The sequence below is a fragment of the Dermacentor albipictus genome, chromosome 3, assembly GCF_038994185.2.
Source record: "Dermacentor albipictus isolate Rhodes 1998 colony chromosome 3, USDA_Dalb.pri_finalv2, whole genome shotgun sequence".
In the NCBI taxonomy this organism is placed as follows: domain Eukaryota; kingdom Metazoa; phylum Arthropoda; class Arachnida; order Ixodida; family Ixodidae; genus Dermacentor; species Dermacentor albipictus.
In genome coordinates, this window is record NC_091823.1 from 102338665 (window position 1) to 102364378 (window position 25714).

At 45.1% G+C, this 25714-nt stretch overlaps 1 long non-coding RNA gene across 1 annotated transcript in view; it reads left to right on the forward strand.

Annotated features, from left to right (window-relative positions):
- LOC135913394 (uncharacterized) overlaps window positions 1-25714 on the forward strand; it is a 128813-nt gene that overhangs the window by 72350 nt on the left and 30749 nt on the right. Inside the window, exons 2-3 of the long non-coding RNA XR_010567991.1 lie at window positions 14147-14188; window positions 14786-14932. This is a non-coding gene — a long non-coding RNA (uncharacterized lncRNA). The remainder of the gene's footprint in view (window positions 1-14146; window positions 14189-14785; window positions 14933-25714) is intronic.

Sequence of the window (25714 nt, forward strand, 5' to 3'; positions counted from 1 at the left end):
AAGATAGTTCGTTGTAGTGGATGTGTAAAGCCAGCCACTGCCATACTGTGAGTCCCGAATCTAATTCTTGATTAGGTAAACTTGTGCCCGATAAAACAAGTATCACTGTGAGCACATAGATATCAGCGAGAACACACGTCGGTCATCGAAATGTGATACATTAATAAAGTGGGTCAGGTGCGCCGGCTATTCAAACATGCCACGTTGTACATACCAGCGTAATCACTGCACTTTACGGACCCGTTCCAGAATATTAAACTACATTCTGGGGTGTTACATGTCAAAGCCAAGACATGATTATGAGCCACGCCGTAGTGAGACATTCCCGGTTAATTTTTGTCATCTCGGGTCTTTCAACGGGCACCCATTGCACGGTAGATGGACGTTTTCACATTTCCTCCTCCTCGAAGTAGGGCCGCCGCAGCCGGCATTTCATTCCAGAATATATACTCATTGTCCCGTTGCGCACGCAGGCTGATTAGGCAAGATTTTTTTTTTTTTGGTATAGAATAGGCGAAACCTCCGACACATGTAGGTGCGTCTTGCTCCGAGCGATAACATTGTAGCAGTGAATAGTCGATTAAAACGGTCCCTGGGAAAACCAAACACTGCACATGGGCGTGTAATTTTGTAATACAGCTGGTGTTCTCGTTCCGCACGTAAATTGTGAGAAGTCAGGGTAATTTACACTCGGTTGTAGCTCTTATCCGCGGCTTACGGGATAACTCAAGAGCCTTGAAATATCGGTAAAATGCAGAAACGATCATGTCATACGCCTTGGGAGTATGTTAAGAACCTTGGGCTGTCTGAATTATTCAGGAACCACTAAGGCTCTTTTCCTGCTCTTCCTTGCTTCATGAGGGTAAACACCATAAATCATCTGATATACGATTTCACGCATAAATTTATGGGCTTAAGAAACGCAGATGTGATAACGATAGAGTGCTCGATAAAACAAAGGTTTTAGTCCGCTTTAACAAAGGAAACTACGCTACCTTTCCTTGAGATTATTACTGCGCTGTTTGAGTAATATTCGATGAGGCTATCTTTATATATTGCTGGTAACTAAATAAGCGGGAGCCACAGTGGTTGTTCACAGACGTTTTCCCATATTGTCCGAAATTTGAGACATTGTGATAGGAAATGATCAATGCCTGCAAGTTTTTTGCAATATTACATCACCTATTTGGCACATTAAAGCTGTGTTTGCACGGTGTCATCACTAGACTGCGGCTGAACTGACTGAACTTTTAATAGCAGCTTGTCTAACACTTTCCCCGGGACAATGAAAGCCCACAGTATATCCGTGTAGACGAAGCAGGCATATATGATGTCTTTCCTGTTCAAAATTGCCTCTGCCGGCGTACGGTTTTTATGTACACAAAAGGGCACTTGAGCAAACATGTGGTCCGCGCCACTTCCATGCGTTTTATCCTGTCGAGTTAAAGTCATGCCATGCGATCACTGGTTGAGATACATATTTTTTTTACCGCAAGCAGAGAAGACCAAAAGCGAGACGTGAACACTACGGTGCGATAGCTTCAATGATTTATTCACGGGAAAATTCACAATCCAATGACCATCCCTGATCTGCACATCATACAGTTCCTCCGAAGTACAGCCGTCCCTATCTAGCGGGTGAACACATGCAGTGCTAACACAACTTTCTCCAGCTTGTTTGTTCAGTGCTGTTAACTGTTTCATGTGTCTGTCCACGGTAAGCAGTGCGACTGAGCTCCATTGTTCAACGCTTGCATTATTCTTGCCAGGCACAGAGATAGGCATTTTCAGGAAATTATAAAAGCACTAACTACCAGGCTTTATGCTGACGGCCTTTTTTGAAGGAGCTGCGTGACGTGTTTACGTGGGATGGTAAACACGTCACGGATGCACGGAAATATGCACGGATGAATTTCCCCGTGCATAATTTTTTTCTAACTAGCAATACCTTGTTGTTCACGTCTGTGTTCTGTGCTTGTCTGCTTGTACTAAACGATATTATCCAAATACAAACACCAACACGCCCAACGTACACTAGTGTTACATTTCAATAAATTGCGTGTGTATGTTAGTCATCGTTGCATCACCTGTAATCAGTAATCATGTAGTTATCTAAAAAAATTGAGGTAGCTGTGATGGAAAGACAGGCCACATTTATTAGACAGGGCTTGTGCGAATATGCGCGAAGCGGCAGAGGCAACAGCCAGTCCGTCCGATGGCTGAGTTTCGCTGTTGGTGATGATGTCCTCTCGCGATGGCTGTTCACATGACTGCTCTCATCTTCGTCGACGGTGCGTCTGATGGCGATGGTGCTATACCTTGAGGAGAAAGTATATTGCGAGTACGAAACTTCACACTCATTGCTACGGTGTGCAGTATCGCATTCGAAAAAATAACTTTTTAGAAACTCCGAGCAATTGAGGCCATTATCGATTTTTTTTACACGTGGTTCACGCCAAATATACAAACCGGCCCGAATTCCGCAAACGGTTGTGGAATCCGCCACAACTGCCTAAGTCTGGTAGCGCGACTCAGATAAATGGTATTTTATGCTCTTAGACATACCTGTGCATGGAATTGTAAAGTTTGGTTGGTGAGAAATGACGCAAAACGCATGGGTGAAAGAAAACAACTTCGTCCTCGTAGAACAGAAAAAAAAAAACGGCGTATATTCTCCTTACAGTAATTTTAATCGTGACAGCATTTGTTTGGTTGGTTCAAAGAAGATCCATCTATGACACGCAGCAATCGCGGTGCAAACAAACGGCACGTCAGCATTCTAAAGGCTGATCGCTGATGCTTGCAGCCGAGATTTCTGTAATCACCGAGCATTATCGCTGCTAAGGGAGCGCAAAAAAATGAAACCATGAATAAAAACACGCGTGTGCGTGAAGACGGCCGCTGACTCATAGACAGTACACCGCAAAGTGATCTCCGTATTGCATCGTGGATTCTTCAGTAATCTTTCAAACGAGAAAACAACAAAGGCCCTTCGAGCAACTCATCGCTGTGTAACATCGCATGCATGTAGATTATTTTTAATTTGCGCAAATTGTATAGTTACCCTTGGTACACCGCTGCGTTCCAGTTTACCATCCCGCAAAAAAAAAAAAAAAACACTGTTGCAGAAACGATCCAATACTACTGTCGCAGTAAGCGAATTGCTTATGCCGATTGCGAAAATCAAGTGAACCTTTACTTGCGAAGTACAGTGCTCAAGTCCAGAATGGTGTTCGGTGGCGACGGCGCAAATTACTGTCGATACTTTTTTGTAGGCGCCATGACAGCATGACGACGATGATGCAATGACGACGACATATATGATTGCGGAGCGACGACAGGCGGCGTAGCGACAACGGGATGAGGACAGCGTGACAACGATGGCATGAAAGCAGCGGTACACCTGCTCTTTCTTTTCATCCAGTGTACTGCACTGAGGCTAGATACTCCTCCAACGTTTTGCTTCAAGAATGCGCAGATACAACGCACTGTGGTAGCTGGTCTGAACGAAGCCGTAGTAAGACGGCCAGAGGAAAAGGCGCATCTAGACAGGAGACGGGCAGCGGACTTCGGCGACGAACGCAAGCAACAGCCTTCAGCCCTGGCTTCATATCAACAAATGATCGACGTTCGCTTAGGATCTCTACAGAAAAAAAAAAAGCGCCATACAACTCCGCCACCGACCACAGCAGCTAAACCTTCACGTGCCACAAAGCTCTCGCGCGACGGCGCGTTCGTCTCAAAGAGGTAGTTCGCGTTTCGCTATGAATTAACAGACAGCGCAACAAGGTTTGTGCAAGAATTTCAGCCCTTGGTATCGGAACCTTTGCACTGAGAAAGTCCTGCCACTGACCTCAAAAATGAGTCGTAGAAAAAAAAGCTATTTACTCATTTTAAGGTCGTGCAATTTCAAAACATCATGGTGGAGAATTAGTTGACAATATTATATGTGATACTATACCAGACTGTGTCACTCCCAGTTGCGCATCGGCCTCCAATGTTGGCACTTATATCCAGCGGTTGTTTTGTAAAACATGCCCAGCCTCTTCTATTCTGAGAAACCATATTCCCTCCAAGAACAAACGCTCTCAACTGAACAACGCCGAAGAGCAGACAGCAGTGTGTGGGGCAAAGTTTCACTTACGAGCAGCCCTACCTACAGGTACTGTAGCGGTGTGGCATCTTCCTTCCCATATGCCCCTGTCAAGCCGTCTGACGGCTGGCCCGAGTGTCGAAAGAGCGTCTCGGTTTTAAGGTAATATTCCATGCAGTCATCGTCAAGACCGCGGTGTAGGGAGCCTTCATACGAATGCCTGCGCACTGTTGACAACCCTTGAGTGTGTGTTTGCGTGAAGGCTGCCTACTGCGGCGAAGACGAGTGAGCCCCGGCGGCAAGTGTTGACATACAGCTGCATCGGTGCAGCGTCATTCCAGCCTCTCGCTTCAACTTTGCTCCGTCGTTCTCGCTTGCTACACTTAGTTCTTGATATGTTCGTCGCTTATGGAGGAGACGAACTCTATTCTGCTCGGAAGACAACTACGCCGTCACCCTTTGTCTCGACAGTGCGGCTGGGATTCCTTTCAGCGATTGCGTCCGCTCCCCTTTGTGTGCTGCTGCGATGTGTGCCTGTTTGCTCACAAGTGATGGAAGGCCTGAAGCCACTCTGCAGCCAGTAGACGCGGCTTGTGTGCGTTCGCGAGCGAGTAAATAGCGTGACAACGAAGGGATTGCTCGCTGAGCTGAAATGAAAGTTGATCAACCACCTTCAGTATACGGCGAGGATGTCCTGCCATGCGTCGTTTCGAAAGCGTTCTCTTGCTGTGGCAACAATTCGCCAGCAGAACGTAGCCGATTATTGATCTTCCCATGGAGTTTGAAATGTAAATACCGACTCCAGCGTCGGGCCTTATTTAGTACCTTTCGTTTCCGACACTGCAGGACATTTGCATTCACTAAACACATTTGCTGGTCCTATGCTTCGCAATGAAGCTTTCTTTTCTTTCTTAGAAAAACGCCTTTATTCTGCCCTACGTGAACTAATACGCGCATCCTACGATTGTATATGCCAATTTTTTTCACGTATAACCGTGCTGGGGCTTTATCTTATGACAAGTAAAAGATTACATTTACTTCTCTTTTGTGTATGAAAACCTTTCTAAAGGTGTGGGGCCACACGTGTACTATTGTTGCATCTGTTATTTTTAGTATTAGTGGCTTACGCAGACTACTAAGGAAAAGCCGCTTGAAGCAAACTCTACAAGAAATGGGGTGCGCGAGCGCTATTGAGAACGCAGCTTCGAACAGAACTAACATTTATGTCCGTTTTCAAGACGTACCTTGAGCCTTGCGATTTCTGAGTTACATTACGCAACCTACGTCTACCAAAACGACAGCAATCAACCTGGTACAAAAATTCTCACGAGAGCCTGACGGCGATGGCGTGATGACAAAGGTGTGAATACGACGGCATGACCCGAGTCGAATGTCGAAGTTATAATGACGACGATTGAGCGGTCGCGACTGCATCCCAATGAAGGTTCGACAACGACTGTATGACGGCGAAACAGTAAGGACATGGGAACATAACGGCACGAGGGCAATGAGGTAACGCCGAGTGAATCATCATCATGGGGGGACGATGACTGTAACACGAAACCTGTATGACGATGATGGGGTGAAGACGACGTCATGACCGGAGTCGGATGACGAAGCTGTAGTGACGATGACGTCATGAGCAGGACGACATTACTCGAGTGCATTGCAAACTGTACGAAACTAAGATCCGAATTCGTCGTGCGTAGTCTTGCTCAGTCATCTTCGACTAACGTTACTTAAGGGGTACCGCAAGGGTCAGTGTTGGACTCTCTACTATTTCTCATTTCTATCAATCACTTCGTTGAAGTTCACGCTAGTACCCCCGTCAAAATCCGCTTGTACGTTCATGACTGTGTCCTTTACACCAACGTTTCTAACGTCACCGATCAAGAACAATTAAGCAACATGTTTTGGTCATTCTGTGGTTCGAGTAACTCATGGCAATTGTAATGTAATACAAGGAATTGTGGCAATGACATTTACAAACAAGAAAATTCCTTATGTGGTTCATACAGTATGGATGGCCACAACCTTGGGCGTTGTAACGTGAAACTATTCCAAACTTTTCTATTCCGATTCTGCAATCATCTCTACGCTATTGGTTCAAAACTTTTTTCGACCACCCCCACTTCACCTGGCTGTCACGGGACGTCGCGAAAACCGCGATAGCTCCCCATCTGATATGATGTGTGCACACTGATTTTGCATGATTTGACTGAACGAAAGAAAAATAGTTATTTCTGATTCGACGCCTTTTCGCCATTAGCCCTCTGCTCTTGGTCAAAGGCTTTCGGGCTGCACCCACTTAACCTGCCTGTCACGCAACGTCATAAAACGACAGAAACTCATCACGCCAAATTGACGTGTACGCGTTAAGGATGCATTAATATGCCGAACAAAGCTGAGGTTTCTTCTGAATAGCCGCAGGATGCCGCGTTCCGTAAGGAATAAAAGATGGCTGCCGCCGATCGCCCAGGCACTGGCGACTCGCACCTGCCGGAAAGCATTGTTTTATTTACGTATAATAAAACTTTTTGCGTGGCCGCATAACGTTTTCGAGCACTTTCGGCACGTTTATGACCTCGTTCTGCCAACTATTCTTTGCTCAGGATCCATTTTACTGGCCTCCTTAACCTTCCGTTGCATGTCGCCGCGATTTCCGACCACCCACCGCGAGTTAAATAGGGAAAGTGGACCAATCTCAGATGCCGGCACCACCCTCTTCGCCCGCTTATCGATTTTCAGAGCAGTAGCTCGGCCCTATCAAATCCCTCTCCATTTGAGCGTGCTCCTCGCCTCTAGTCCGCCAATTAGATAAGTCAAGCCGCTCAGCGTAGGCAATGTTATTCGTTTTTGAAGCAAACAAAAGGGACCTCCTATGAAAGAGGGGAGCGTTTGATTGGCCTGTTCATAAAACCCTTCGGGTGCATGACCGCCCGATGCTTGCGTCGGCGGTTATGCGAATGTGACGTCAGGAGATTAGAATAAAAACATTTTGGAATAGTTTTACGGTATAGGGCCTCTTTCTAATGTCGATGAATTCAGTTACCTCGGAGTCACGTTGAGTTCTGATCGTAGATAGCACATACACATCGATCTGATACATTCCGATGCATAGAGCAAACTGGGGAACTTGAGACGCAAGCACACACTGCAGATCGACATCTTGCAGATCCTTAGTTAGGACTGTGTTATAATATACCGCGATTTTTCGGTATCCCCCTATAAAAATGACATAGCTTAGATTGAACTTCTACTGCAAAAACTGATGTGGCTTGTTCGCAATAGTTATGAACATACGTCGGCAAAATAACCAGAATTCACTAAGACTCACTCATAAATTTATTTTTTGCTTATAGCTCAATCTGACCCAGACTCCCCAAAATTCGAATGAGGTTGGCTCGCTCGTACCTCAGACTCACCAAATGCTGCTGAGCCAGGCTCAATAGCACTCAAACTCACCAAAATCCCACTCAAGAGGTTTCACTCAGACATACGGGCCAGTCTGAGTCTGAGCGAGTCCGAGTGAGTCACTCATGAATGAGTTTGCCAGCCGATAGTTATAAGCAGCTTTTCTCACCTTCAACTGATTATGAATACATGTCGTCTCACTCGTTCCTGAAAAAGCGCACGAACGAACGCATTTGTACTTTGCATAAAAACGCCATCGTTGGATACTTCGGAGACATACACCGTGTAATAAACGCTACAATCAGTGCTCCTAATGAATACGAACTTGTTGCATCAATACTAGGCGATTTAGTTTATTACATTCTGTCAGTATGCCAAACGATATTGTTTGTGCTTTCCTAATTATTCATTGCCGCGAAAGTAATCAGCTTTCGAGCATACAAATGAGTAAATCAGATGCAATCGCTCAGTCCCCTGCAGCGAACCTTTGAAGCGAGTAGCTCTACTTCGATCCTTCGCTTGTTTTCCTGTTTGCTGGCGAAAGTCAAATTTTTACCTTTAGAATAAAAAGCAGAGACAGCGGGACACAGGATAGAGCGATCTGTCTGAGAGCTCTCTCCTGTGCTCTTTACTCGCTCGTCCTGTGTCGCGCTGTTTCTGTTTCTTTTTTTATTATTCCAAAGATGAACCAACCAGCCCCCTTGAACACACTGCTAATTTTCACCGCCAATGCCAATGGTACGCGCTGTCGCAACGAGAGAGTTGCAGCGCGCATTCGCAATTGAAACGTTTGAAGGCCTACAAGTGGTATTCGCCTGCACGCCGGCGCTCGGTGTCTCTTGGGACAAAATAGATGCGACGAATCGGCTAATAATCATAACCGCCTGTAATACCTCTACGGATATGCTGGTTACAATCATCCTCGCTTCTAGGCAGTCAAGCAGTATGGGACAATGGATGCTGCCTCAACCACCTGACTGCGACAAATCTACTTGTCAAACGCGTAGTTAATTTAATAAGGCAAATAGCTTTCTGAAACCATTCCGATATTCTGCTACATTGACAATCATCACCGGTGGTTTGCGCACAATTTTAATCTCTCTATCTCAGCCGTTAACTCTGTACCTCAACTTTAATGAAATACTCCGTACACTCAGATTTCTCGACAAAAGGCTTCGACTGACACGCGTTCGTGTCACAACTTGGTAGTTTCATACGCGAGCCGGAAGGCGGCCCCCGGTGACTAATGAATGGCCTTCCTCTTCGTGAAACAATTCTGTGGATGGAACGGGAATGCCGACCACGTGCCATAGCAAACTCTGGCGGCTCCGCGCTAGCGTCTTCGTATACTGTGGCTAGCGTCCTCCCCCCCCCCTCCCCCATGATTCGACGTGGCATAGTGAGAGCCGACCCTTTGTTGTCGCCGCGCTCGCCTTACCGCGCCTTTTGTCGCAGCATCCGCGTTCGGCAAACTAGGGATGACAGCCCTCACGAAGACGCGCACAAATTGCGAGCAGCCGGTGCTCGCGCGAATCAGGGCGAAACGAGGAGTCAAAAGAGCCGCTCCCTTTCATTGTCATATGAGATTTCCTTGCGCGCGAGCGCTACTATATCTTGAGGCGACACGTCGGATGCTTTAAGCTGGAGAGGCTCGTGTGTACACTAGAGAGGACCCAAGACGCTAGGAAAGACCTCGCTAGATCGATAAAGCGAGCTGCGTCTCGCTGTCACAAATTGCCATCAGTGAAAGCTGCGCCGCTGTTTTGCATCGATGCTTCTCACCATCACGTTGGCCGTATGAACAAAAGGGGAAGATAGAGAGCGAACAATCCGGTAAAGCAGTGACTAAACCCATGATAAGCTTTATCTCCTGCAGCATTCGACGATGCTTTTAACGAGTGTGTTGTGTATGGCATGGTGCAGATTTATTTAAAGAGGGATGGCTGATCGTCCCATTAAGGGGAATGGAGTTAACTGTTCTCCTGAGCTACAGGCACTCAAATTGGCCAGCTTTAGCCTTAGTGCTTGCTAACTCAGTCGTTAGTCTTATTTCACTAGAAAACGCGCCGGGAGGTTGTCATACAATAAATTATGACGTTATTTATTGTGCATTCGTTATGTTTAACTCATTTTCATAGGAAGCACCAACACACATTTTTTTCGTATAACGAGTCCTGAATAAAGGTGTGTGTTCAGGATTATATAAAAAAATTTACGCAGCAAATCGTTCACCTCTCAAACAAGGAACGAATGGAACAGCCCCCATAGCACTGCTTGCAAGAAGCTAATGCCTTTAAGCAGGCTACTCGTAGAAATTTCTTAAGTGTTCATGCATTGTTACGTTAGATTTCGTGTACTTACACCTTCCGAAACACATGTGATTTAAACTAAGAAATAAAATGTCATGAAACTGTCATATTCTAATTTATAAGATAAATAGGACCTGGATATGCCAAATTTTCCGACGTGCATGAAAAAAATTCAATTAATTAGTTGTTTAGTTCGCATATAAAAAATATCGCCTTTGGTATATTCTAGAATATTTGCGTCATTGACTGCACAGAACAGTTAGCGGCATGAAAATGACGACTGCGGCAGCGCCACACAGACTGATGTGAAGACGACGATAACACGACGACAACAATGGCTGCGTAATGGTGTCGACTGCGCCATGTCGACGCCAGCAAGAGGATGGTGGAAGCGGCGGGAGGGCGATGATACGACAACTACCATGTCACGATGGTGACGCTTCTGGACTGAGACGTAAGGCAGTGAAGAGTAGTGTTTATGAGCGGGACGAAGAGAGTGACAGCTGCAGTGAAAAATTCGCTGCTGACGACCATGCTTGACTTGGCCGATGGCGCCTAAGCATGTTTATGTTTAGCGAGCAATTTTTGTTGATCTCATCACGACCTTCAGTCTTTCTTAATCTTATCGCCAGGCCATCGACATTTTCTCTGCTAAATAACTTGTGTCCTCCTTAGCCGGTCAATGAGGACGATTTAGATTGTTCACTCCAGATGACACCTAATCTTTACCCCCAACAACTGCTTTACGCAGTTAGATAAGCATTGTGAGAGGCCTTCCCACACCCTGATAATTATCGCTTTTATAACAGTGTAGAAGGTTCATGCCAGTTGCCTGATGGGCATATGGAGATATTATTTCATTTATATGGGGACGAAATGTGAAAACACCGGTGTACTTAATTTAGGTGCACGTTAAAGAACCCCACGTGGTCTGAATTTCCGGAGTCCCCACTACGGCACTCCCCATAATTAGATCGTGGTTTTGGCTCGTAAAACCCCATAATCATTTTTTATTAATTTGAGCTCTATTCAGCGCAACGACAGATGGTCTTGTGCTGCTGTGATACCCGGTCACCACGCATCTATCTTTGGACAGTGATTCACTTCCATAAAACGATGAGATGCTTGCTCTGCTGTAATTACTCTGGTTACCAAAGAGAGCTGACTAGTTTGATAGTTCCCTTCACTTAAGCAGCCGCATTGCCACACAGCGTCTCCATCGGATATAAGTTAGGACTCGCGGAAACAAAAAAAAGTAATAAACAAGGAACCAAACTTCGCAGGAAAAGGGGCTTCCTTCCACAGCGGTTCTCTGCCCGATTCCGAAATGTTGCGAAAGGACAAAACAAATGTAGAAATAAAAACATAGTGAGTATAGGCAGTGGAAATCATTCTCGGTGGTGAACAACTGGTGAAACAAAGGGAGTCAGCAGTTAGTGAAGTTCCTCCGGAACAGGAAATGAGCGTCGCGGGCGTGAACGATTTCTTGCTTCACGTCATGGCTGTCATTTCTTTCTTTTACTTGAACGCTAGAAGCAAATAACATCATTATCATCCTTTTCCGTTGGGATGGACCACAGGAGAAAACTAAGGAAGTCGGTATGGATCCAAATGAACGTATAACGAAGGAAGGATTGCCTGTGGAAGTCAGTGCAGACCGGCTTCGCTTATTATATCACAATTCTCTTTATCTCGGATTTGCTTTCTTTTTCTTCTTGTTCCTCACTCCGGGATCCAACAAAGCCTACTCTGAGCCATGATGTTTCGCAGAATCGCACTTGCACCTAATATTGACGGGTGCAAGTACGTACTTTTTCTTTCAGACGCAGTTACGCAACTTCAGAATGAGCTGAACCATTTGATGCGTGAGCATTCATTAGACACGTCACGGACTTTCGGGGGCTAATTACCCGTATCTATCTTGCTATGTATGTATGTATGTATGTATGTATGTATGTATGTATGTATGTATGTATGTATGTATGTATGTATGTATGTATGTATGTATGTATGTATGTATGTATGTATGTATGTATGTATGTATGTATGTATGTATGTATGTATGTATGTATGTATGTATGTATGTATGTATGTATGTATTGTGGGGTTCTCAGCCGTCCTCTTGGGACAGAGAAAGGACAACACAGTAGTGCTAACAATCACAAGGGCATATATTGCACCTTTCATATACTAATGCCTGCTAGCCGAGTTGCTATCCACAAAACATGCCGATGGGCGCGCGACAAATCGAGGAAGTCAGACTCACCGCGACCGGATAACCAACGCCTGGTCGTTCGCGCGTACGGTCACGCGAACAGTGGCACGTTCGAATGATCGTGTTCGTCCATTCCGGGGTAGGCCTCGCGAGGTGGTATCGCAGAAGCATGGAACGGCGCACGCGCAAAACGTCCACGCCGCTTGCCGAGCCTGGGCCAAAGCAAAATAGCAAAAGCGTCCTCCTTTTTGCGCCCAAGTATCCCCGCCGTTAGCTGGCGTTAGCAGAGAAACAGTCGCTCCATCTCTCGTACTACTCTGCAGGCATACCAATCGCCGCAGTAAAGCCACGCGGCGAAGCCAGATCACAGGACACGTGAGCCATGCAAGAAAACAACATATCAGGGGACACGTGAGTCACGCATCCCCTCATCATGTATGTATGTATGTATGTATGTATGTATGTATGTATGTATGTATGTATGTATGTATGTATGTATGTATGTATGTATGTATGTATGTATGTATGTATGTATGTATGTATGTATGTATGTATGTATGTATGTATGTATGTATGTATGTATGTATGTATGTATGTATGTATGTATGTATGTATGTATGTATGTATCAGCGAAGTGTCTAAAGCTACGTCGGATGTTCGCACGAACAATGCAGTTTCTCTCCTTAAAGATAAGGCGGAATAGCTGATTCATAAACATACCGCTGTTCCGCAACCGCATTCCGCGAAGCTTCGCACATCATTCGGGGTACAGTTGTTAATTAAAAGTAGGTACAGAGCTGCTTATGATGCACGCACACCTTTCCGCCATCACATGTGTGACCTAGGAGCCAGTCTGGACCTAGGTCCAGACGGGCTTCGGCACTCAAGGCCTTAAGGGATTTGCTGAAGTCTTTAAGGACATGCGAATTGTGCGACCGCCTTTGAACGTTGTAGCGCGTAGTTTCGCGTTACTGTGTGAATTTTCTTTTTTCCATTTTTTTCTCTTCTTCTTCTTTCTCCTTTTATTCCCGTTACCCCTTTCCCCAGCACAGAGTAGCCAGCCGGTACTTACACTGGCTAACCTCCCTGTCTTTCCTCTCCTTTGTCTCCTCCTCCTCCTAGGAGCTTGCACAAACTCAAGGTATGAGTAGCGCATTTCAGTCAGTGCGATAGCGGCGCATGGCTAGCTATTCCAACGAAATAGGCGTTTAGAAGCGTCTCTAGGCGTTAAATACGTCGCAGGACAAGAAAATAAAGTGGAATGCACGTAAAGCGCACAAGAATGGCCCTTCATGACGCCTAAATCATCAAAAGTAATGCGCCGAAAATATTAGCAGTTACAGGGCAATCGTATATTACAACCAGAAAATTGGGTCGGCAAGTCTTAGCAATAAAGAAAGAATCGTACGGGTGGCGTTGAAGTAACGTCTCACCTTGACACTCTACGGTTCATGGTTCTATTCCTCGTCACAACGTGTTTTCTTTCTCTTTCTTTATTTTTTTTCCTTGGAATGGTGTTTATTTTTATTTTCTCTGTTCTTTCTTTCATTTTTTTAGTATTTTTGGGGGGCCAGCGTCTATACCTGGCGAAAACATTTTCGAAGCTTAGATATGGTAATGGAAGTAACCGCAAGCAACACGCCCGTGCTCGGTGATGTGTGTTTTCTAATCTGTATCCAATGTATAACAATGTTTAACAATGTACAACCAACTAGCCCTCATTGCATCCTCATTTCGCACGCCTAGGCAAATTGGTAATGAACCGCGAACAAACGAAAAAGTCGTTCCGCACGTGGGAACACAAATTGCGAGACGCGTACGAGCGTTTCCTCGAAACTCCTTCATGCTACGCAACGATGGGCTCAAACCCTGTCTATATGACATAGCTAGTACGTCTCCACTAAGGCACCCTGAAGGCACGCAGTTTGAAGTGACGCGGCCGGTTCCTCAGCTACATTTTGACGTCTTCGCCTTTTTTGCACAGGCGGGGGGCTTCCGCAGATGCCTCAGCGTTCCGGATAACAACATCATTTTACCCTCTTCAATGTCAGTATGTATATTTGGGAAAGGCGGTGCCGCTTGTTATAAGGGGATTGGGCATACTATTTTCTCCAGGTCACTTGGAGGATCCTCCGGTCGCGGACACCAGTGGTCTCGGTAAGAACATGTTTGTAATTGTTATTATTTTTTTATTTACGTGAGAAACCTTCAAAGCCCAGACACCCACACTTTTGCGCAATTTTATTTTAGGAGTTGTAGTTTCATGCGCATTTTAAGCACTGCTAGCTGTTTAGTTTTTGTTTAAGGCTTGCCAATGCACCGTCAAGTGAACTGGCACCGCTCCTCAGAAACGTGAAAGGAAGATTAAAGGGAAGGTGTCAAGATCAGTCAAGGCATGGAATTTGGATCTGCTCGTTCAAGCTAGTTCAAATTTCGGAATTTGCGGGGCTCGCGCATCTCCGGGCAGCGCTCGCATTCTTGCAGGCTTCAATTTCTTTCATGAATTTCTTTTTTCTCAGAAAACGTGTCATCTATACACAATATATGGAAATACTATGCCTGTTTCGAAATGTACACTTTCCTCTGTGATTCTTCAGTTGAATCAGATTTTTAGAGAGTAGCCCGCGACAAATATAGCTGCTACACCTTTTCGGGCAAATACATGCAAGATGCGGAAATTAACTGAGAAATCTATATGAGAAGGCAGAGGACTTAGGACATTAAGGAATTGCTTTTTTTTTCTATTGATTTCAGGATGCACTTTGCAATAAGTGATTTGCATAAAACCAACAACCCAGTGCTGCTGTCAGGAGACGCTACAGTTAAAGGCTGCCATTCTGAGGGATACGCACGTGCATTATTCTTGGTCAGCCGGTAGCCTGCGCCACCGTGTGCTTGCACGTATGACGTTTTTTCTCGAGCGTTCTTTCACTGAAGTTCAACGTGCCGACTATTGCCGCGTGCCGCTATGCAAACCGCGTGTCTAAGTGGACAGTTCGTACCGCGAAACCGATAACGGCGTGAAGTTACCCACAACCCCTGGGAGCTCAGCCGCTGCGGGGCCATGCTGGCTGTTAGCGCGTGTTTTAGGCAACTTCTAACGATTACGTGCCGCAGTTTTGTTTTACGAGTAGCCGAGTATGCTGTTCCAAGAAATGTGTACAGCGCGCACGTAGTGCAACTACCGATTTTTATGTCGCTCATGCGCTGCAACACCGTGGTAATGAGCTCGCCTAAACCCGCGAAGGTGACAGCAGTCATGCTCCTTCAGTTCAGAATAAAATGCGGGGTAAAGGTGGCTGCGACAAGCTGGCCTGGTCACCTGGCCCCACCGGCGGCGGTTGCTGGACTATCTCGCCAAAGCTGTGGTGGGAGGAGTGCGCAGAAATTTTCGCAAATCTCTATCTCTAATGTGGGCTCTGATTTCTTCGAGCTTTCTCTGATTAGAGTTCTTCGGATAATTGGACGAACGGTATTCTTGATCTATAACTTCCAACGAGTAAGGGAAGTAAGAAGGTTGTGTAGAAGATTAGAGAATGAAGCACAAAAACAGGCGGTGAGATAGAAAATCGGTTGAAGTACGCGACAGCTCCCACACGCGTCCTGACGTCACTGAGACCACGTGGATCCCACGCCTCACTTGCGCGAGCGTGGTGGGAGCAACCAGGTATCACGCATGCGTAGTAGTGGGATGTCTGATTTGACTGCGACATCATTATTCTCCGCTTATCACTTGGCGCAAGGTGGTGCTGATGCATCAACATTCCTTTAGTTTTGGCGACTCTATACTGAAAGACCCTTTTCTGATAGATTCCGCACCTTAGATTTGCCGGAAATGACGGGATCGAATCATATATAAACAGCAGGGTTCCATAATAAAGCTACCGCGGACTTTGATAACCATCTACAGTTAAAACTAGATCTTACGAAACCCGATTTTACGAAGTTCCCAATCTAAGGAAGAAATTTCCATCCCCTGGCAGGTACCCATAGGGTTCACTTTTGGCATCAACCCCAATTAACTAAACTAGCCTGCACCAAACCTGATTTAACGGTTGTCTTCCCAAAATAAATGAGCTAAAAAAAACTGTGATTTATTTCTAATTTAGACATAGCGGGGTTTTTTTTTTTTTAGAGCGTGCGCTCTAACGCTATCGGCTTAGAACATCTAGGCGGCATGGTCATGGCCCTACTTTAATTTGACGAGGCTGCACGCCACGACCAAGCACGGAACAACGGACTCGGCTGTCGGTAGCGCTCTTACGTACCAAAAGGTGCTACGGCCGCGGTGGTTGCTTTCGTTACTTCATGGCTTATGCCATAGGTAAGCCCCAGCGCGAATTTCCCACACGCGCAGGTGGGTGTTAGAGGTCAAATACAAAGCCGGGGCAGCTTTTGGGTGTCGCTACATCACAATTTTAGATTTTGAAAGACAGAAGATACCTTTCTCAATTTTACGAACATCCCGATTTAACGAAAAATTCGAGCGTGTTCATCACTTCGTTAAATCAAGTTACAAATGTACAATGGTTTCTTGTAGAGTGCAAACCAACATCAATGAATCACCAGTGAATAACAAACAAGCCAGCCACCTTTCTACTACACGTTTCTCTCCCTCCGCTTCTTTTTTCTGGACATTTCGTGCTTCTTGCAATTTACAGAAATTGTCATCTTTCAGGTTTTTTTACTTGTATAAATAAGAGAAAAATGGTACTCACACCTTTATTTATTTATTTATTTACTTGTTTATTTATTTTTTGTTTGTTTATTTCAAGGAGGAGGAGGAGGGAAGGAAAGGTAGGTAGTTCAACCAGACGCATGGCCGGTTTGCTACCCTACACATGGGAAGGGGTTTAAGGCAACAAAAGAAAGTAGAAGCAGGGAAGAAGGCACTATAGGTGTGAGCACATGCGGATGTCCATAACTTCACGCCTATAATCGGTCCCTGAGGCGATCGATTTCATGAAACGTAGCAGGGCCCGCGTCGCTTTGTAAGCCTGCTACTGATGGGGCCGTGGTTCCAGAATCTTACCCCCGTATTCAGAAATGCAACTTAAGTTGAAGCCAATGCTTGATTTGATCTAAGTGACGCCTATCGTGAACGCGCCGAAAGAAACGCAGTAAGCGTCTTTGGGCAAGTTAACGTCAGGCGTCATCTAAATCAAGTCAAGCATGAGCTTCGACTTGAGTTGCATTTCTGAATACGGGGGTTAGTCTCTGAAAATGGTCTGTTATCTCATCACGTTTAACACCCTCTGAAGTACGTCGCGTTCTTTGTCATAGAGATCACAAAAACACAACACAAAGTATCTTACAGGCCCCAAGGGGAGCATTGAATAAGCGGCACGTCGTTGAACAAACGACAACAGAAAACCGATACATGAGAGCTAAAAATGTGAGACCTGGAATGATCTTGAGAGCTAAAAGTGTTAGCGTGCTAACAATGATAACAATGATAACGTGCTTGTAAAACAGTATTATAGATTATACTCATCGCTGCACACTCTACGATTGGCTACACCCCGCTTGCTTTTATTTGGTGCACCTAAGCTTTATTGAAAAATTGCTTGCGTTTAGGCGCATTTTAAAACCGTCCAGTTTGTCATTGCAGTCATTGTACCAACCTATTTTGCGCTCCCGCTTCGGCCGCTCATTGCCCTGCAGCATCTCTTAGAAAGAAAAAAAGAAAACCACAACAAAAAACAAAAGAACGCCCAAAATCGTTGGCTCTTTTTAACATTGGCAAAAGGAGTATTACTAAACTGGCCATGTTACTGTCCTACACGATTCCAAGAAGAACATTAGTTGCCATTTTACACAGAAAATAGCGGGAATCGCTTACAGTGAACTAAACTTTGCTGCGCGGCTTTACGCTAAATGCCAAACAAAAAAAATGGCTGTGGCTTAGGTAAGGTTAAGCCAAGGATGCGAAGCATACTAGCCTTTATTTTAGTTGTTGAACCACTGTTTAGCCTGGTGAACTGCTGTTTCTTGGCTATATTTGGTTCGGCTAGACGAAGAAACAACTCGTGCATTACTGCTTCGCCTTCAAGAGTGGAACGCGATAGCGTTCCCGTCGACCCGCCAAGGGGTGTAAGACAATGGGCTACAGGGCAGCGACTACGCGCCCCGCATTGGACGCGGTGAGCGTCGAGCAAAGCAGCGTTCGGCGCGGCAACGAAATGTGCGCCTGAGCAAGAGACGCACGCCTTAGAAACAGCTCGTTTCTAAGGCAACACCGCATTCACTAGAGGCGCTTTTGTACCGCTTTGAAGCATCGTACTCGTGGCTCAGTGGTAGCGTCTCCGTCCCACACTCCGGAGACCCTGGTTCGATTCCCACCCAGCCCGTCTTGCAAGAGTTGAGCCAAAGCCACTTCTCCTCTGTCGTGACGTCACGGTGTCACGTGGTTTCAAGGCGACACCGCCGCGCCTGAGGAGCTGGGTTGAGCTCTCGTAATATGCTTCGCATAAAATAAAATATTCTCGGACGTTACGCACCGAAACCGCAATCTGATTATGAGGGCGCACTGTTGTGGACGGGACTCCAGAATAATTTTGATTATTTGGTGTTTTTTTAACGGGCGCGCACTGCACAGTGCACGGGTGTTCTTGCATTCTGCCTCCGCCGGGTGGTTCCCGTAACTAGGGAACCACCCCGTCTGGTGCCTGCATGCACCACCGATTTATTTCGGGCCCAGCTAATGTTGCTTCATCATCATCATGTCTCCGTCGGAATGCGGCTGAGGAGGTCAGAATCGAACCCGCGACCGCGAGCTATGTGGCGCAACGCCGTAGCCGCTGGACCACCGCGACCACTTCAAATGTGAAGGGCGAGCAGTCATTGGGCCTACCAGTTTTCTAATAAAAAATGCCCGGTGACCTACGTCTACAAAATATACAGTTACACCTTGGCGTCTGGCCACATCTCACCAAGGAAATATAACTCCACACTACGTACGATAATTTCCTTAAGCAGAATCAGTAGAGGACCCATAAGACGGCTGAACTACCAGACCATCACGGACGGTAGCGACCGCCTATCGCAAAGCGAGATTGTGTACGATGGCTGAACTGGTCAATGTCTTTTGTTAAATGGCCTGGGTGATTCCTCCATGGGCCGCTCCTCCACTTATACGGAGTGCCTTTAGGGAAACATGGATTCTTTTTGTTTTTGTTTTCTTGATCGCTTCTCGCAGATAGCATCATTATACTGATTGAACTGCGAAATAAAAGGCATAAAAAATACTCAAAGAGCTTTCGCTAAATTAGTTTTTAACTATAGTTATCTTAAGACACGCATTACGATTTACGAGTTCTAGCCGCTGAGCTTGCAAAGTGTATCCGCTAGAAATGATTTCCTTGTGATGACACCAAAATACTGGTGTTCCTGATATATCTGTGCTCCGATGCATAAAACAGCGTTCTGTTTAAACGGTAACTGACGGAGCAACGCTGCAGTTTCAGTACAAGTTTGACGGCGCATAGCTGAAAACCACTGCCATTCTCAGAATTAGTGAAAAGTGTCTGTGCCTTCAAGCGTTACCGGCTACTATTAGTGAACTGCAATGCGTGCCGTACAGCAATTATTTCGAAGCCTAATTAGTCAATATGTGTTGATTAGTTGGCATCACGCACTTCAATGCATTCTGCAAGTGCAACTATTTGAGAAATCCTGCTGATGAATTAGAATTGGGATGCCATGCTTCAGGTGATTTCTAAATATTCTGTACAGTGTATGCAACACCTGGTATTACACACTGTTCCTAATTGTATAGGAGTATGAAAGTTTTTTAACCTACCCCAGTTCGTAGGAACCACCGACGGATCCTATTTCCGATCAGTCATCGTCCGACAGGCGCTGCTCCAAGCCGCTCAGCGAGAGACGTTTAGAGTACTGTCGAAAAAAAGAACAGAAAAGAGATTGAGGCGACCGGATTTTTTACAGTCATAGCTAGAGCTACAAGGCAGATATTGAAGGGGAAAAAAGATTAAGCAAATGCATATCAAAATAATAGATAAGAATCATGTGTAACATGCCTGAATAAATCAAGCAGGTTAGGTGACTGTTTGTCACCGCCCCATTTCAAAGCGGATGTCATTATTAATTACCATCAAAATAAGTTTTCATTCCATGCGCATTTGTTCCGTTGTTCCATTGTTCAAATCTGGGCAGAAACAATCTCTACTAAATTATAGACCCATTTCGTTAACTTCTCATGCATGCAAACTCCTTGAACACATAATTTATAAACACATTATCACTTTTCTCGAGTGCAATAATATTTTATGCAGCGCTCAGCATGGATTTCGTAGTGGTTTTAGCACAGTGACTCAATTAACTGAATTTACACATGACATCGCTTCTGCTCTTGATTTAGGTCATCAATTAGATGCACTCTTCGTTGATTTCTCCAAAGCATTTGATACTGTACCACATCCTAAACTATTACATAAACTAAGCTCTATCCTTAATAACCCTCCTCTCGTTGACTGGATCCGTAGTTTTCTTTATGATCGTTCACAGTATGTTTCTTTTAATTCATTCAACACTCGTGACGCATCAGTATCTTCCGGTGTGCCCCAATGTTCTATTTTAGGGCCATTGCTTTTTTTGCTTTACATTAACGACATTCCAAGCTCTGTTTCAGTAAAAATTCGGCTTTACGCTGACGACTGCGTTCTCTACAATGTCATTTCTTCACCTAACGATCATAACACTCTGAATAAATCTTTTATAAGTTTTTGTGAATGGTGCGAACTGTGGCAAATGAACATTAACTTCAAAAAAACAGTCGCCATGTCCTTTCACAAGCATGCTAATTGCTCATATTTCAACTACTCCTATAAATCTACTTTTCTGCAGTGTGCATATGAATATAAGTATTTAGCCCTCCTTCTCACTCCAAGATTATCCTGGTCAGAACATATTCTAAGAACTTGCAACAAAGGACTAAAAAAACTTAGTTATCTAGCCCGAACTCTACGTGCTGCCTCCAAAGAAACTAAACTCATTACATACATTACATACATTACATTTCCGACATCCACAAAATTGAATCTGTTCGAAAAAAGGCGGTTCGTTTCATATACCGCCGTTATCATAGAATGGTTTCACCGTCATCTCATCTGAATATGCTTGGTTTAACCCCTCTTTCCCACCGTCGTCACATTAATTCTCTGAAACTTCTACACTCTCTATTTTACTCTCCACATTATGCTTCCCCTAACACATATCTGGCCCGTGCAAAGCTCCTAATCACGAGAAACAGCAATGACTTAAACTTCTCCGTCTTTTTTGCTCGCACCAACACTTTTAAATATAGTTTTTTTCCTCGGACAATTGAACTCTGGAATGACCTGCCTGGTTCCATCCGTTCTTTACCACATAGAGAATTTGGGGATGCCATTGAATGCTCCCCTTAGTCATGTTACTCACGTATGCTTCTTTTGTATAGTGATTTTCTTTCTCGCATTTGTATTCACCCCCTCCTGCAATAGCCCTTCTGGGCTGCAGTATTCGTAAATAAATAAATAAATAAAATTTGGAAATATTTGACCTAACGTGGTCATTCATTCATATGCTGATCTTATTCTGAGACTAAATAAAAACGTTTATGCCTAAAATGTTTCCAAAAGGCATAATCGCCTCCTGCAGGTAATTCTTTAGAAAAGAAAGTAATGACTGGTTCCTAAGAGTCAGTGCGAGCTGATGTGAGCTTTCCTCAATATTTATTGCGCGCTCTTTCTGCCCCATACATAAATGAGCTAAACTGTCCAACTGCAAGCATCCAGCAATGAAGTTACGGTAAAACATTTTGTTTCTTACATTTTTCATATCCAACGGCAGGATAACCAGTCTGAAATCATATAGACAGTGGCATAGTTACGTGTATACTTTCTTGATGAGCTGTAATGGCGAGTGTAAATATTCATACCTTGAAACTCAGTTGCAAAAATAAACTTCGCGTTAGAATGTCGATGGAACAGCAATCTGTAAACGAAGGTTTAACAACAAGGCATGAAAACGCGGTACTTTTGTTGTTGACTTTTAAAACGTGCTAAAAAAATTTAGGAGAGAAAATATTGCATTTTCCGACACGCAAGATTAACCACAGCTATCACATGGGGGTAGCTGTTAGCGACGTTCCCAATAAAGAACTGCCTTATCCAGGCAGTTCCCGCCCCGCACTTTACGCTCTCCACTCCAATTTTACCTTTCTTTTCTTGTTTATTTTTTATTTGAACACCAGAGCTGATAGAGTTCGCCGTTTTCGTTTTCTTGAAATCAAAGCAGCTGGCATAATTACCCGAAGCAGCGTAAACACAGGCTAATTACCTAAGTGCAGTATGGGCGCCCCTTATTGCAGAGGGTAAAAACGGGCGGGGCGGGGTCGGGGAGAGGGGAGGCTAGCACAGTGTTTACCTTTAGTTTTACTTTCATATAATTAGCGTGACTTACGCCTCGCCAGGCGAGTAAGAATGGCCTTGTTTCCTTTTTTTTTAAGCCTAGTTCCTTGTAAGCTTCCAACGGCGGCTCAAGCAACCAACTCAATGGTTCGAAGCCAATACCTATGCATCCCATTTGGTTGCGTGGTACTTATTTTATATATCGCCTTACTGCTTTGCCCATATCAGCCTTTAAGGAAGTTATCTTACGTGTTACGGACACCTCCTTTTCTCATTTGTCTTGTACGTTATGTGCACACACTTGTTCTCTAAACTTTTAGGCTGATAAAGAAGACTTATAGTCTGTTTAGTCGCTCTTTTCCGCCATCATTGAGGATTAAGACTTATGTCACCCTCAGAAAAAGAAAAGAGGTTTTTTTTTTACGTGATGTTGCACGTCGCTCTTTCTGCAGGGATGCATGTTTACTACGGGAAAAGAAACTGACACACGTTAAAGACGTAAGAGACAAAGCGTCCGTCTCTTAGGTCATTAAATTGTGTCAATGTTTTGCGCTAGTCAACAAACATATTACAAAAACCAACCGGCCCAACTCATTATTCTTATTCCTTTTCCACTTTCTTGTACTTACGCACGCGCGTCTGCACACTATTGTGGCGCGACGACCCCGTTATGAGGAGGCTTAGTTCAATACTTTAGCATGTGGCAGCGCTGTAGTGTTTTTGACGCCTCAGGAAACCCAGACGGTGAAAGTTCGAAGCCCTTTGTTCCCGAATTCGGGCGTGAACAGATGATAAACATATTCTGTGGTATTAAGTACAAAGACCACGATCTGATTAAAAGGCACGCCGTAGTGGCCGTCTGCCGGATTATTAAGGCGAAAGCCTTAAGTGGGTCGTTGCAATAAATCATACCCTAAAAAAAACATTGTCTGGAATGGCAATCGCTCTCGCCACCACCACATGCACAGACGCAGCAATTATATTCACCGACTCTCAGGCCGCCTGCAGAAACTTCTTGAGGGGCCGCATCTCGGCCGATGCACTCAAGATACTAAAAAGACGAAGCACTCCGCTCCCGTACACCTGCGTAACGTGGGTACCCGGACACGAGGGACTAGAGGGGAACGAAGCGGCCCACGCCGCTGCCCGCGAGCACGTCAGCCGGGCTCCCCACTCCCCACGCGCTCTCGGACCCGTGACAGAAGAGGCGGAGGCCGTACCCACCAACTATTCGGCCATATTGCAGCATTACAGGCTCGAGCGTCGAGTGTACCCTCCACCGCACCCTAAACTCGACAGAGAAGAAAGCCTAATCCTTAGACGCCTGCAAAGTAACACATACACGCACGGAACGATGATGCATCGCCTCTACCCGACACTCCACGGCTACCTCTGCCCACTGTGCAACGTACCCGACACTCTGGCACACTTGCTCCTGGAATGCCCGTGGCAGGAAGGCAGCGAAATGCAACCAGAAACGCAGGCAAACGACCTGTTCGAAACGTGGGAGGCCAAGCTAACCCTCGGGGACCTGGAAGACCAACGACAACTCGTCGCCAGGGCTAAGAGGGCAGTCGAAGCCAGAGGGTTCCTGGACTAAGGAGCCCTCCCACCTTAGGGTGATACCCGGCCTCGCTCGGGACACTGTTTCGTCTAATAAACGTTTCTCTCTCTCTCTCTGGAATGGCTCATACTCCCGTAAGCAAGCAAAAATGCAGTGGCTGAATATGAATGAAGAGACAAAAGAAAAAAAATTACGAAGGAAAGATCGAAAGAAAATATCAACAGCATGAATGGTTCATACCCCCGTAACAAGCAAAGGCAGAGTAGTCATATATGAAAGGAGAAACTAAAGAAAGAAAGAAAGAAAGAAAGAAAGAAAGAAAGAAAGAAAGAAAGAAAGAAAGAAAGAAAGAAAGAAAGAAAGAAAGAAAGAAAGAAAGAAAGAAAGAAAGAAAGAAAGAAAGAAAGAAAGAAAGAAAGAAAGAAAGAAAGAAAGAAAGCACGAGCAAAAGAAAGGAAAAAGACGGAACGAAAGAGGGACCGTAAGCACCTGTAGATAGCACTTAGGTGACCGCATATCTCGTTGGGAAGATCGACCAATAGCGCAATATGTTTGGTTCACACTGCAGCTCGTTCTGTCTTGCAAGAAGCCTGACTCCGTCAATTCAGTTACTTTCTTTCTTTCTTTAATATTTTTTCTAATTCACATCTCACAGGAGTAGCACCTGCTGCCGACTTTTTTTTTTTACCACCTCATATTCTATAACGCGCTCCCAATACATGTTGCACGACGGATTTCGCATTCCGCCCCCATCGGAATGGGTCCTGGATCAAAACCGCGATCTCGTATACTCGGAAGCGCAACGCCATTGACACTGAGCTTCTGCGACTGGTTAAAATTTCGCTTGTGACGACGTTCCTCGTGCCATTTGTTCGAGCCGCCTGCTAGGCGTGTGCTTATATTGTCCAGTAATGCTTTCCGTTACCGAAAAAATGTCGTTTCCTATACCCAGCTCTTGCTCTTCTTGCAACATCAGACTAAAGACCAAGCTTGCAGACTAAACACATTGACTGTTTTTGAACCTGTGCCGACCGCATACAAGTGTAAAGACGCTCAAAAATTGCAAGCATGACTTCTAATGTGAAGTCGAACATTGTTTTTTGTCAAGTATGGGGTGAACTGGCATTGTCTTTCTTTTTGCGATCACCCTCATTTGATTCATCATCATCATCAGCAGCCTGGTTATGCCCACTGCAGGGCAAAGGCCTCTCCCATACTTCTCCAACTACCCCGTTCATGTGCTAATTGTGGCCATGTTGTCCCTGCAAACTTCTTAATCTCATCCGCCCACCTAACTTTCTGCCACCCTCTGCTACGCTTTCCTTCCCTTGGAATCCATTCCGTAACTCTTAATGACCATCGGTTATCTTCCCTCCTCATTACATGTCCTGCCCATGTCCATTTCTTTTTTCCAGAAGAGGGTGGTTATAGCGCCGAAAAAACACAACACACAGCAAGCAAGACGGGACAGGCGCAACTTCCAGCTTGCTGTGTGTTGTGTTTTTTCGGCGGTATAACCCTCTTCTGGAAACATGCACCAACTAGCCCCCCAACTAGTATTACCCATTTCTTTTTCTTGATTTCAACTAAGATATCCTTCACTGGCGTTTGTTCCCTCACTCAATCTGCTCTTTTCTTATCCCTTAACGTTACACCTATCATTCTTCTTTCTATAGCTCATTGCGTCGTCCTCAATTTAAGTAGAACCCT